This window comes from Nansenia antarctica (assembly GCF_963989245.1).
Source record: "Nansenia antarctica genome assembly, chromosome: 5".
NCBI classification, from domain to species: domain Eukaryota; kingdom Metazoa; phylum Chordata; class Actinopteri; order Argentiniformes; family Microstomatidae; genus Nansenia; species Nansenia antarctica.
In genome coordinates, this window is record NC_137690.1 from 31,013,966 (window position 1) to 31,028,472 (window position 14,507).

A 14,507-nucleotide genomic window follows, 5' to 3' on the forward strand; every position below is an offset into this window, starting at 1 on the left:
CCTCTCTATCATCCCTCCCTCCCTCCGTCCTCTCGGTCTGGCTCTCAGAGGAAGAGCGCAGGGAAAGCGCTACTGCGTTGTGACGTTTAGAGGCACAATCATGAATATTCAAGACCTGTCTCAGACTCAAATCATCAGGAAAAAAAGCTATACCATTGTCTTTAAAAAGCTTTTCGGATGTATGCCTGCGCACTATACTGTAGCTGGCCACTTAAATAACCTTCCTTTAGCCTATATTTCATGTCCATTTTGGATTAGAACAAATGTTTGGATTAGAACAAATGTTTTAAACTGTGTTTAACTGGCCTAGTTAGATACCAACATGGTGAAAATCGTATTATAGCCAACAGTGTTATAAATAGGTTCGATTAGATTCAACTGTATTGTCATTGACAGAGAGTACAAAGACAGCAGTTCGGCATCTAACCAGAGCAAAAACCATGAATGTATGGGCAGTGCATGGTGGGACAGTAGGCCTATATGGTGTATAAGTAAATGAATAAAGAGTCACTATACCTGCAATCAATATGAATATAAAAAGTCAGTATGTGAGCCTGAGTATCAATATGATATGTACAGTAAATAATATTTATATATGTACAGCAGTGGAGGCTGGTGACTTCCAGAATTGAGGAGGCCAATTTTTTCCCGCTTGCTCGCTTCACTCGCGATGGAATGTTCCCTGTTCTTATAGAAGAATATTAAATTGACTTGTAATAAAACGAAATCGACTACAGCAGTTACTGTTATACTCAATGCATGGTGAGGCCAGGCCTCCTCTGCCCACCCATTTTCAGTGATTTGGCCAATCACATATTGCCATGAAAAAAATTGCATTACATTGACTTCTATGAGAAACCACTTTCCTGGGGGAGGCCTGGCCTCCCTCAATACAAACGGATAGGGATTCTGGCCTGTAGGTGCTTTACAATTGCAATATTGGGTTTTAGCCATGGAAAACTTCAGATTTATGAACAAAACGGAAATAATGTTAACATTAACATGTGTTTTTTGTTAAATAAATAAATAAAATAAATATAATTATTGCTTTTTTAAATCTCTCTCTCTTCTCTCAAATTATTGGGGAGCTCCTCCACCTCTATGGAGGAGCCTCTACTGATGTACAGTGTGATATACACAGACAAGGGTGAAGATATGTACAGTTAGGGTATATGTACAGCGTGCAAAACAGCAGTGGTGGAAAAGCTAAATTGAAGTTCTGAGTGGTATGGGGGAGGGGGAGGCTGGGGGGGGTAGAGTTATTGGGGGGAGGGCAAGACTATCGCAGGGATTTAGCATCTTGACAGCAGGGAAGAAGCTGTTTGTGAGCCTGCTGGTGCGGGAGCCTAGACTCCTGTACAGCCTCCCGCGTGGGAGGAGGACAAACAGTCTGTGACTGGGGTGAGAGGAGGGCAAACCGTCTGTGACTGGGGTGAGAGGTGTCTTCAATGATGCCTCGCGCCCTCCGCAGACACCGCTTTTCCTGGAGGCCCTCGATGGCGGGGAGTTGGGCACCGGTGATGTACTGGGTGGTTTTCACCACCCGTTGTAGGGCCTTCAGGTCAGAGACAGAGCAGCTGCCATACCACACTGTTATGTAGTTAGTCAGAATGCTGTTGAGGGTGCACCGCTAGACATTGACCAGAATCCTAGGACAGCTGGGCTTTTCTCAGTCTCCTCAGGAAGTATAGACGCATCACGGATTCAGCATCATCTCGGACAGCTCATACGAGGAGTCAGTTGCTTGTATCAGCCCATGTTAAATAGTATTACAACTAATAATTGACAATGTATCAAACTCTCACTACACTGCACCTATCAATATGAGGAGGAACAGGTAAGGTTATAATGGAACCCTTCGCTACATACGTACCTTATTTTAAGCCTAACCCTTGAGACATTGAAATGCTTTACATGTAACACAGGCCTACACAGCCTCCAAGTAGTAAGGAGAGCTGCCCTTCTCCACACATATGCACGCACGCACGCACACACACACACACACACACACACAGTTTGAGCAAAACAGCTCTTATCTATGCTCAGCACTATGTGCCCTGTCTGCCAGAGCAAGGGTCTGATCCGTGAGTTAGGATTCAAGTAAATTACAGCCAAGCAGAGTCAGAGTCATGATGTGTAGTTTCACTTCATTAGAGTAACCCAGAAAGTAGGCCATCCAAACCACTTCCATCCTTCTTTCCTCAGAGAAATGAAGTGCATATTTATACTCTTTGATTTGTTTAGCTTTCCAATACAGTCAGATGCGGGCTATAATTGTATAACATTTATTGACTGCACAATTCTCACTCAGAGAATGGGAGGCATACATCGGAGCACTAGCTTGTAAAGGTTTCCCACACCAGAGTAAATTCCTTGAGGGGGGATTTTAAGATTGAGTCAGATAACGCTTTCAAGTTAGAAGCAAATGTCCCTCCAGATCTTTAATTTTCAATCCAGGTGATTTTTTCAGGCAAGTCGTCTGAACAGGTCCTCAGGTATTGGTACATTATTTTGGAAGTATGGTGTCATCTTTCTCATTAAATTAGTTTATTTAATGAATATTTAATGAATATTAATTAAGCAATATCACACGAGAGGGAGTGCTGTTATACTGAATATCAGCACGGCTGTGATTCGGTCATAGGTACGAGGCCGCAATCAACGGATTATGATTTTTTGTTTATTTACAGTTTTTTACGGTCGCTAAGTCACAGTGTTCAATACTGAAGTCACAGAGTCACAACTCTTCATACAGTCAGCAAAGCAGAAGCCCATGTGAACAAAACTGTGACTCTTACTCTGTGATTTGTGCATTGCTTTCATACAAAATGCATTCAATGACCACGTTCTCCTAAACCCATAACACTTCTCTCATTCAAACTCCCCCACCTGCAAAACACTATGTATTTGCAACAAATTTTTTCATTGTTAACATACTGTGTTCAAAACTCTAAAGAACACATTCAAAACAGAATGATTTGGTGCATTTTTGCAGTAATCATATTCTTATCATTATGACAGAAAGCTCACAATAAACGTTTTTTGCACAGTGTTTGAGTGTGCAGATGCTGTTATTTTGCACTCTATTCATACTCTTCAGTTCCAGCACCTCAGCAAAGTCTGATAAGGGATGAGCGGTGGTATTTTCATTATTTGCAGTAATCATATTGAAATGTCTAGAAAATATTGAATGAATGGTCTTTATTGTCATTGATATAGTACAGGTACCAAACAACAAAATTTGGGAGGGGTGGGCTCCCCTGGTGCTAGGAAAGAAAAAAAAACGAAAAAAAACAAGAAGGGAAAGGAGCTGGTTTACATAAATAAAGGCTATGTACACTATCCACTATACTATACTATATTAGCAGAATATATACAATGAAATGAAATAGACTAGATGCATTGCCAGGGAAGACATTAGATGTGACCAGATGCAGACCAAAACCCTCAGGAGTGAGACATTTTTGGTGTGATTGCTATTGTATTGTAGCCCTGGAATTTCTGTTTTTCTTTTTTGTTTGAACTTTGCATCTTCCACTATATTTTTCACTTTACACAAGTACATGTAGTGTACTTTGAAGTAAATGTACCGTAACTTACTTTCTGCAAAGATACTGGAAAAAAGGATAAAAGATAGAATAAAGATTATCTTTATTCTATCTTTTATCCTTTTTTCCAGTATCTTTGCAGGGTTAGGGTTAGGGTTTGCTTCTATCCTTTATTCTATCTTAGATAGAATAAAGGATAGAAGCAAAAGATAGAATGAAGGATAGAAGCAAATTGAGGCATTTCTGATTCATTCTTGTTGCCTACTGTAATACTTTACAGTTGTACAGTCAACTATTCTGTCTATGATTACTATAAATCAAACCATTTTTATAATGTCTCTTTTGAAAATCATTCAAACTATGTAATGCTCACTGTTGTTAGTGTTTTGTAAGTCAGAATGTTATGAATGACTGTGTATGCTTTCTGAGTGAACATTGTTGCCAGTGTATGGTTGAACGAGCTTCTTTTGAGACATGAATAAAGTGATTGGCCAACATGCGTGTTAGTAATGCAGACTGTATGAAGAGTTGTGACTCTGTGACTTCAGTATTGGACACTGTGACTTAGCGACCGTAAAAAACTGTAATCATACAAATAAACAAAAAATAGTGATACATATAGTTAAAAGTCCCAGTGCTGTTATACTGTTTATCGGCACTCATGGAATGCCTCTTGTCCAATCAAATTACTTAGTCGGAACTAACTGTTGTATAAATGTTAATATCCCACACTAACAAACCCTACAGTTCCATATTAACAATCCCCAAACACATATAAACAAACAGGAAATACACACCGTATAAAGCACTGACATATTGTTACTGACATACTAACTGATATTTAGTTGTCATGTCATGAGGACTACTGATGCAAATTAGCTCACAGCTAAATCCGGCATATTTACTGTCACCATACTTTGTATAAGTGACTGTTCATTAATGTGCACCGTCCTGACTAAATAAAGATATATCTATCTATTCTGCAGATCATTACAGTTTTTTACGATTTCAATACTGAAACCACAGTTTCACAACTCTTCATACAGTCTGCATTCGTAACACTCATGTTGGCCAATGACTTCATTCATGTCTCAAAAGAAGCTCGTTCAACCACACTCTGTCAACAATGTTCACTCAGAAGCATACACTGTATAACATTCTGACTTACAAAACACTAACAACAGGGAGCATTACATAGTTTTAATGATTTTCACAAGAATGAATATTTCATTATAAAACTGGTTTGATTTATAGTAATCATAGACAGAATAGTTGACTGTACAACTGTTTAGTATTAGGCAACAAGAATGAATCAGAAATGCCACAATTTGCTTCTATCCTTTACAGTATTCTATCTTTTGCTTCTATCCTTTATGTTTTATCCTTTTTTTTCAGTATCTTTGCAGAAAGTAAGTTACAGTACATTTACTTCAAAGTACACTACATTTACTTGTGTAAAATGAAAAGTGAAAAATAAAGTGGAAGATGCAAAGTTCAAATACTGTAAAAAAAATAAAAACAGAAATTCCAGGGCTACAATACAATAGCAATCACACCAAAAATGTCTCACTCCTGAGGGTTTTGGTCCACCCTCTGGTCTGCATCTGGTCACATCTAATGTCTTCCCTGGCAATGCATCTAGTCTATTTCATTTCATTGTATATATTCTGCTAATATTTTCTAGACATTTCAATATGATTACTGCAAATAGTGAAAATACCACCGCTCATCCATTATCAGACTTTGCTGAGGTTCTGGAACTGAAGAGTATCAATAGAGTGCAAAATAACAGCATCTGCACACTCAAACACTGTGCAAAAAAACAGTTTATTTTGAGCTTTCTGTCATATATGATAGGAATATGATTACTGCAAAATTGCACCAAATAATTCAGTTTTGAACACAGTATGTTAGCAATGAAAAAATGTGTTGCAAATACATAGTATTTTGCAAGTGGGGGAGTTTGAATGAGAGAAGTGTTATGGCATTTGGAGAACGTAGTCATTGAATGCATTCTGTATGAAAGCAATGCACAAATCACAGAGAAAGAGTCACAGTTTTGTTCACATGGGTTTCTGCTCTGCTGACTGTATGAAGAGTTGTGAAACTGTGGTTTCAGTATTGAACATGGTGAGTTAGCAATCGTAAAAAACTGTAATTTCATGAATTCGTCAAACATTCTGACCAAAACAAATGCCAATCTCCTTGTTACTGTTCATACATAACGTATACCGTATACACTTTTCCCAAATCTGTGTAGAAGGTTGATTGAATGGGTTTTTAATTAACAAAACCTGTGAGCTATCAACATTATTTTTCTGCAAAGGAATGTTGAGTTAAAAGATTTGAGATTAAATTAGATTCAACCTTTGTCTTTGCACAGAATACAACTAAATGTATTCTTTTGCTCTAGGCACAGGGTCAGCCATAGTCAGCGTCCCTGGAGCGATTAGGGGTTAAGTGCCTTGCTCAAGGGCACAACCGCACTGGTGGCACCTTAGATAAGATGCCAGCAACCTTCCTGTCACCAGCTCACATCACATATGACATTATAATGCCATACATGCTATTATAATGTAACAAATGAGATGCTAAGCCATTGTTCTAGTGGAATGTGGCACCACAGGTTTCTCTTGAAGCTTGCGGTAACTGACATGTCGCCTCTCCAGTCGCTCTCCATATTCGTACGGCTCTTTTGTTCTCATGTGTTGCATGACAAGTAGATATTAAATAATTGGCTTTATCTGCAGAACATAATGAGGTTTCCTGCTGAATATGAATCACACTACAAAACATGCTGATTTGTTGAGTGAATAAGTGTGCACAAACAGATGGCCGCTGGGAGTTGATCATAGCCACCTCAACCAACACTGGCAGATGATGACAATCTGTTATTCAGAAACATTGTTATACTAAATCCACTTTTCTGCCTACATTAAAAGTTGTCTCAAAATAACCAGGGTAAATTCATATGCAGTTCTTCAGATATAAAAAAGCATGATACTGATTTGTTATTGTAGCATTCAAAGTCGAAACCCATGTGAGCAGAATGTCTAGACGCCTTTAAAGAAAGAAAAGAGTGGATTTCCACCCCTCTGAAGCTGTTCTTTGCTGTATGTGGTTCACAGGCGTCAGAGATGGTTGGTTGGGTTCTTTAAAAAGTTTGTTCAGATGTTATTAGGGAAGACAACACTGGGGTCATAGATCATGGACATCCACTGTGTATCTACTGTAAGAATATCCAGACAACAGAAACTGCTCCATTGGAAACAAATAGACTCCCACACTCAGGCAGCAGTTGGCAGTTGGCAAGGACGGAGGAGAGACGGAGGAGAGATCATTGCATCATCAGAGCTGTTGAGAGTGTCAGAAGAAGGACTGCATGGTTTTTCATTGTGCAGGAGCCTTTTGACCATTGTTTAAAAAAAAGAACTTCAAACTTTTTCAACCGCGTTCTACTGGGAGACTGTATGTTTTGAGAGAATATGGATGAAGAAGATGAATCATGGTTGCTAGAACCTTTGACCACTGAAGAGGCAGTATTGCCAAAAAAGATGTATCGGTACTAAATATGGACGAACAGTAAGGTGTGCAGTGGTCCCAAGGAAAAATACTGGATTTAATATCTCAGTCACTAAATAACAAAAGCATGTACCATTAGGTTTCCTTTGTCACACATGAGGCCCACTCATTTTCCACAAAGAGAATAATTTGCTGAGTTCAATAGCCACATCATGTTTTGCGGTACCCCTTCACAAGTTGTCTAATATCCATAAAAGGCGTGTGATCAAAACATCACAAATGAAGAAAAAAAAGTCTACTGAAAAATAATAGCTCTCTCCTCAAAATTGAAGAAAATAATGTGACAAGAAACAATTAGATTTAGAAAATTGCATACAGAAATTGGAACAACACAAAAGAACAAATAATGAAACCACCCTGAAAACTCTTGGCCAGTACAGACGAGATTTATTGACGTATAATGCCGAAGGCGTTTTACGATTTTCTAATCAGAGATACTACGAATCAGGAAACAGAGCGAGTCGGCTACTAGCGTTTCAGTTGCGTAAAGTGCAAGCAGCCCGGATAGTTCTGACGACTCCCTCCAAGATTTTTTTTTATCTCACCCTAAAGATATAGCAGAAGCTTTTTCTGTGTTTAAGGCAATCTATGACTCGCCAGATAAAGCAGGAGAAATTAGAACCTTACTTGGTAGTCTGAATCTATCCAAATGAAGTGAACAAAAGTCGAAAGCAATGGTAGAACCAATCACAGAGGAGGAAATTGAACAACTTACAAAGAATTTGAAAAACAATAAATCGTCAGGGGTCGATGGGTACCCTGGAGAGTTTTACAAATGTTCTAAGGAGGAGATCACACCACTTTCGCAAAGAGTATTTAATTACGCCCTTAACACTAGAACCGCCATGACGTCAATTTGACCCAAGTGGGTTTTTCAATTGTACATAACATGTTTTAATAAAATATTGAAGTCCCCCCGTCTTTGACTTTTCCTAAAATGGTGTTGTGTTGCACTTCCTATTGTTAAATATGGTATAGATACATCTAAATAAAAAATACAGGCATTTATACCTATAACCGCCACAGCGTCAAATCGACCCACATATAAAAATGCATTATAACCGCTATAGGCAACGGCACAAACAATAGTCCCTCTACGCGGCATTGCATTGTTTATGTCGTTGCCTAGCAATTACAATGATATGATTCAAAGTCTACTCATTCTCTCCGAGGGACTGCGTGGTTGGTCTGCTTGTATCCTTACCCAGGTATGGGAAGCCATTCAGCAGGTATTTGCTCTCAACATCTGCTGCCAGCCAAAACTTAATTCCAAATGTATCTGGCTTGTTGGGCATATATTGCGTGAACCGGCACCTTGTTTTCGTCGGGAACAGCTGTTCATCCACGGTGATGTCCTGCCCTGGCTTCTAGCATGAGATGCAGTTTTGCCTGAATCTCTCCCACACTTCAGCCATGAGCGCAAACCTGTCGGTGGTCAACCGGGAGCGTCGGGTCTCCTTCCTGTCAAAGCGCCGAAAGCGCATGATCTCCCGAAACCGGTTCTGAGATAATGTGGAGTTGAAAAAGGCATTTCCCCATTTCTCTGACCAGAAACTTTCAATTTCAATGTTTTTTTCCGGCAGTATGCACCCCTCAAATATAGCAGAGCAATAAATGCCTTCAGCTCAGCGACTGAGACATCCCAGGAGGCGCGCTTTCTTTCGTCACATTCTGTTGCAACATAGGCCGATGCTGTGGTTATTATGGTCCATTTGGGGTAGGTACTTTGTTAATTTAGTCTTTTTATGTGGTGAATGACGTTTTACGCCTATCACACCACCCAAATATTCTTCTAATAGCCTACCCATTTCCAGTGTTATTTTTGACTGATTTACATTGACGTACAGGCAAAGCGATGAGTGTTGTCAAAGATACTTAAATTATAAAACAAGAGGACCAACACCATTTAATGACTTGAAATATTCATTTGTGAACACAATGCCTTAATACAATGACAGAGTACATTTTGTTGTAGGCTCGGATACTAGAAATGCCGTAGCCAGGCACAGACGTCAATTTGACCCGTTGGCGGTTTTAGGTATACGGCGCCCTCTGGCGGTTCTAGTGTTAAGGAGAATCAACCTCCCAAAACATGGTCTGAAGCAATAATCTCTGTGATCCTTAAGGAGGGGAAAGACCCTACAGAGTGTACTTCATACAGACCCATAAGTTTGCTCTGTAATGATTGGAAGATATTGAGTACAATAATGGCTCAAAGAATCCAGAAATATAATTACTAAATTAATTAATCCAGCGCAACCTCCTGCGCTACCTCCTGCGCAACAGTCGCCCCAACATTAGACGAACCCTAAATATAATTTCAGTGGCACAGAAAATTAAACGTCCTTCAATGCTTTTCAGCTTAGATGCTGAGAAAGCATTTGATAGGATAGATTGGCTATATTTGGAACATACACTTGAGAAAATGGGATTTCATTCAGATTTTATTAAATGGGTTAGAGTTCTGAATTCCGGTCCAATGCCAAGGGTCTGCGTTAATGGGCGCACATCTGAACAATTTAAATTGAACAGAGGGACCAGACAGTGGTCACCCCTATCCCCACTGCTATTTGCGATTAGTATAGAGCACTAACAGGAATGATAAGAGAGAATCCTAGAATTCATGGAATATCAGACGGAGGATGGTCACACAAACCGTCACTGTATGGTTGATGTAATATGATATATTAGCGATCTAACCTCCATTCCAACATTATTAAAATGCCTGGAGGAATTTGGTCAGGAGTGTCAGGTTATAACGTTAATTAATCCAAATGGGAGGCTATGTTGATGGGTGAATGGCCGTCTCAGTTGGATTTTCATTTTGGATTAATCTAAGTGGTCAGCACAAGGATTCAGGTATCTAGGCAACATTATTACTCCAGAAACCTCACAGTTGAACAAGGCAAATTATGGTAGATTAATAGCTGAAATAAAATCAGATTTGGCTAGATGGAAGATTCTCCCACATTCATTTTTTGGTAGAATTTACACTGTAAGGATGAATATACTTCCCAGACTATTGTATCTTTTTCAATCTTTACCCCTCTATGTTCCAGTTTCTAGACAAGTTGATTTCCACATTTATATGGCAGAGGAAGAGGCCTAGGCTTGTATTGAGGCTGTTAACCTATTCAAACAATCAAGGAGGCTTCAGTCTTCCCAATTTGAAATTATATTACTGGGCAGCACAACCGTGTGGTATGGTTGAATGGCTTCTACAACGAGGAGACGACTTGGTTGAAATTACAAGATACATTTGGCTTAGGTTCCAATCATTTCTTTTGATACTTACAATTGAGAAATGACGTTACATAGGGAATGGAACACCCTTAAGCGACCATCCACTCCCATAGAATTGTTATTGATAAGGTTTATGAAAGAAAAGAGAAAACGCACAAACATTTTATCACAAATATATACATGTCTGCAATTACACATGTCAGGGAATACCCTGGATATTATGGGAAAATGGGAGTCGGAGATGAATGTTGTTATTGAAGATGACATGTGGGTAGAGGGGTGTGAAGGGGACATTGGGCTATGGATAAGAGAAAGGTTTATTTGCTACATATTCTTCTCTTGGTGGCAAGAAAGATGATAACTACTGTATATATTGGCTTAAGCCACTGCCACCCACCCTACATCAATGGTGAGACAGGCTACTGATAGTGTACTCAATGGAAAGAATAACAGCAAGACTTCAGATGAAGACAGATGTGTAGATGGACTCCTGTAATTGCTTATTTTGGGTTACTATTGTGAAAATTTACTGACTTAAATTTGGACTTGGCCAAAACTAATTCTTGTTTATTTTAATGTATTTTTATCTATTCATTAAAATCATGTTTATGTGGATGCAGCTTATATGATGCCATGATATGATATAATTCTCCTTGTTTGCCAAACTGTACAAACTGTTATTTTTTCTCTCTCTCTTAATTAGCAGACAAAGCAACAATGTAATTAGAATTTTGCATGAGGATGAATAAACATTTTGTAAAAAAAAAAAAAAAAAAAAAAGAAGAAAAGTCCAAAGTCCACTATATTTCTATGGAAACACTGCCTGTGAAAATGTTCCCCAACCAACTCACTTCATGAGGTGGTAATGGGTGCAGTCAGTGTGAAGGATGCTTGTTTTCTAATGCACTAGCTTGCAAACACTCACCCAGTGTCTACTAAAAGCTCCCTGGCCAAGATATTCCAACTGCTGGTTAACATAGTGGTATATGCGAGCCTGCCAGAAATAAGTTCATACATTATCACTTTGACCCAGGCCTACGAGTAAGCCCTAGTTATGTCTGCACTAACTTGGCTCATTTCTATCTAGCCAAGTCACTTCTACCGCAGTACAGCTGGGACTGTTGATTTGCCTAATGCCGTACCTAAATCTGCATATGTACCACCCTGCGGACTAAAATCTGCTCTGTTAAGTTTAGAGTGGGTTGTTGTGGCTTTGTGTTTTAAACAGGCGTTCTGAAAGCAGCAGTCTGAAGGTTTATTAGAAGCACCAATCCTCATTACGAGATAATGTGCTCCTTGACCTTGGAGCGCAACTGTGTCTGTACCCATAATTCATCACTTCGAACCGTTCCAATCCGAAATATATGTGTTTTCACTACATAGGCTAAGGCAGGCACCTTTGGAAGGGACCCTTTTTTTTTTTTACAATAACACATTGGCCACGATTGCTCTAATGTACGTCACGTGTACGTCAAGTGTACGTCAAAAATAATTTAGCTGAACAATCGACAAGCATTGCTGATTGTCCACCCCTGAGGAAAGGTGTAGAATGCGATTGTTGTACGTAATTTAACAAATCGAATATGATATCAAATGAATGATTGAGTATGTTTATCAATACAAACACAAACCTGACTTTTCAATGTGTTTATATTAATGGAGCAACAACTCTCCAGACTCCCCAGAATGTGTCTTGATTTATGGCAGAAGCAATTATGTTTCGCCAGTGTACCGCGGGTTTGATGGGAGAATCGGTGCAGGTAATTAGAAAGAATAATGAAACAGCCAGCCTTGGGAATGAATCACTGCATCAAAAAATCTAATCAAAGATAAATGGACTATCCATATTACCTAGTCATTAAGCTAGATAGATTGTTGTTTTAAATCCCTGTGTTCACTGTCTGTAGACTCTCTGTCAAATATTAGTCATTACTCAACAGACACTTTAGTCTTCTATACAGATTGATAGGGTCTCAGTAGAAATGTTGGAGCCAGAGAGCATCCCTACAGCTTAGTATGGTACATAAGACACGTGTGCAGCCACAGAAACACACGCAGACATCCAACACATACACACACACACACGCATGTGCAGGCACGCACATATTCACCCACGCATGCACACGCACACACACACCCACATGCATTCATAGGCACACACACACACACACACACACACACACACAGACACACACAGACATACACACACACACACACACACAGATACACACACACACACAGACACACACACACACACACACAGACAGACAGACACACACACACACACACAGATACACACACACACACACACACACAGACACATACACACACACAGACACACACACACACACACACACACACAGACACACACACACACACACACACACACACACACACATACACACAGACACTGTCAACCAAAAGAGCAAAGTCGGCATTGGCACCGGAGATCAGAGCTTTTCCCACAGATGGCCAGACTGAAATCCACTTTTGGAAAGGCAGAGCCACTGTCCTGTCAGGCCAAGCCATATCCCGATTCCTCTTATTCTATTCAAGCCTTTGTGTATCCTACATTTAACAATACTCGTGTGTATTTTTACTAGTACTATCATGGAGAATATGGCATGCAGTGGGAGTTGAACATGAATGCCATTTGAAGAAGAAAAAAAAGAAAAAAACGTAGAAGCAGGAGAAGCCGACATCAAAGCAGCGTCTCTGTTTCCCCGTGTGAAAGCCCCCCCGTCTGTGTGACTGTAATTAAAGATAGAGGCGCCCGCAGTTCTCCCAGAGAAAATAATGATTGTGGCACAGCAGATGGGGGGGGTTAATAGCGCTTGTGAGGCTGTAGGGAAGGCGGCGGTGGTGGTGGTGGTGGTGGTGGAGGTGGTGGTGGTGGTGGTGGAGGTGGTGGTAGTGGTGGTGGTGGTGGAGGTGGTGGTGGTGGTGGTGGTGGTGGTGGTGTTGGCGGTGGCGGTGGTGGTGGTGGTGGTGGTGGTGGTGGTGGTGGAGGCGGTGGAGGCGGTGGTGGCGGTGGTGGGTGGACAGGCGGGTGAGAACCGGGGTGACACACGGGGAGACTGCAGGGGCTCAGGTTGGGCAGCAGAGGGAACAGTAGGGTTCACTCTCCTTTCCCACTGAGACTCTACTCCACATGGCCTCTGACAGATTATTAGAGAGAGAGACGGGGGTCGTAACCTCCTTCGCCCCTGAAGAGAGTACAGTCTGAGGAACAGAGATAGAACGGGAAAGTGTTGCACCAATTACAATATGTTAATAGGGATTTCTTTTCGACGTCTTTACTATACCAGATTCTGTTACGTAGCTTTCTGGTAGCATATAGTACGATGTTCTAGACCTCTCTATCTCTATTGGAGCCATTATTCTGTTCTAGAAGGCTTTTCTACAGGGGTTGTGGTTAGCGCGGCCAGTTGGTAAGCGGGGGGTCTGAGACCTGCTTGGGGCGAGTTACTCTCCCAGTCCTGTTCGCTACAGTATATTGATTGAATATGGCCTACAAATGCTAATATCGGTAATTAAACGGAACAACTCATCCCTCTGATTTGTTATGCAAACTCCTTGGCAAATGTAATTGCCATCCAGGCTTCACTTAAGGTATGCATTTGGCAACACATCCTCCTCATTAAAGCGTGCAGTGTCTACATGTTTACACACGATACGCCTTCCCAATTGCATGTCGTCATTCACACATTTCGACGAGAATGTCGGGCGGCCCAGTAGGCCTACGTGAAAAAACTGAACATACTCTACGTGAGGGTTATGTGCAGTACTCAAGATGTAAAAGAAAATCAGTGACTTCAGCGTCAGTGACTTGGTAAGAATGTCATTGCATGTATGCATGCCCCTTCGCCCACAGTATGTTACTCAATATGTGCAAAACTAAATGTTGAAATAGCAGTAAATTAAGTTCATTGATAAAATGACATAAGGGATGGAAAGGGGGGATGGCAGTTTTAGAAGTGGGATGATATTTACTGTTTTTATTTCAGGGGGGATGCCATCCCCCCTCATCCCCCCTCAACTTGAGTGCTGGTTATGTGAATTAAAATGGAAACAAGCGGCTTACTGGAACCCAAATGGAAGTAACCATGTTTTCCCTGCAGATTGCTTGCTTAC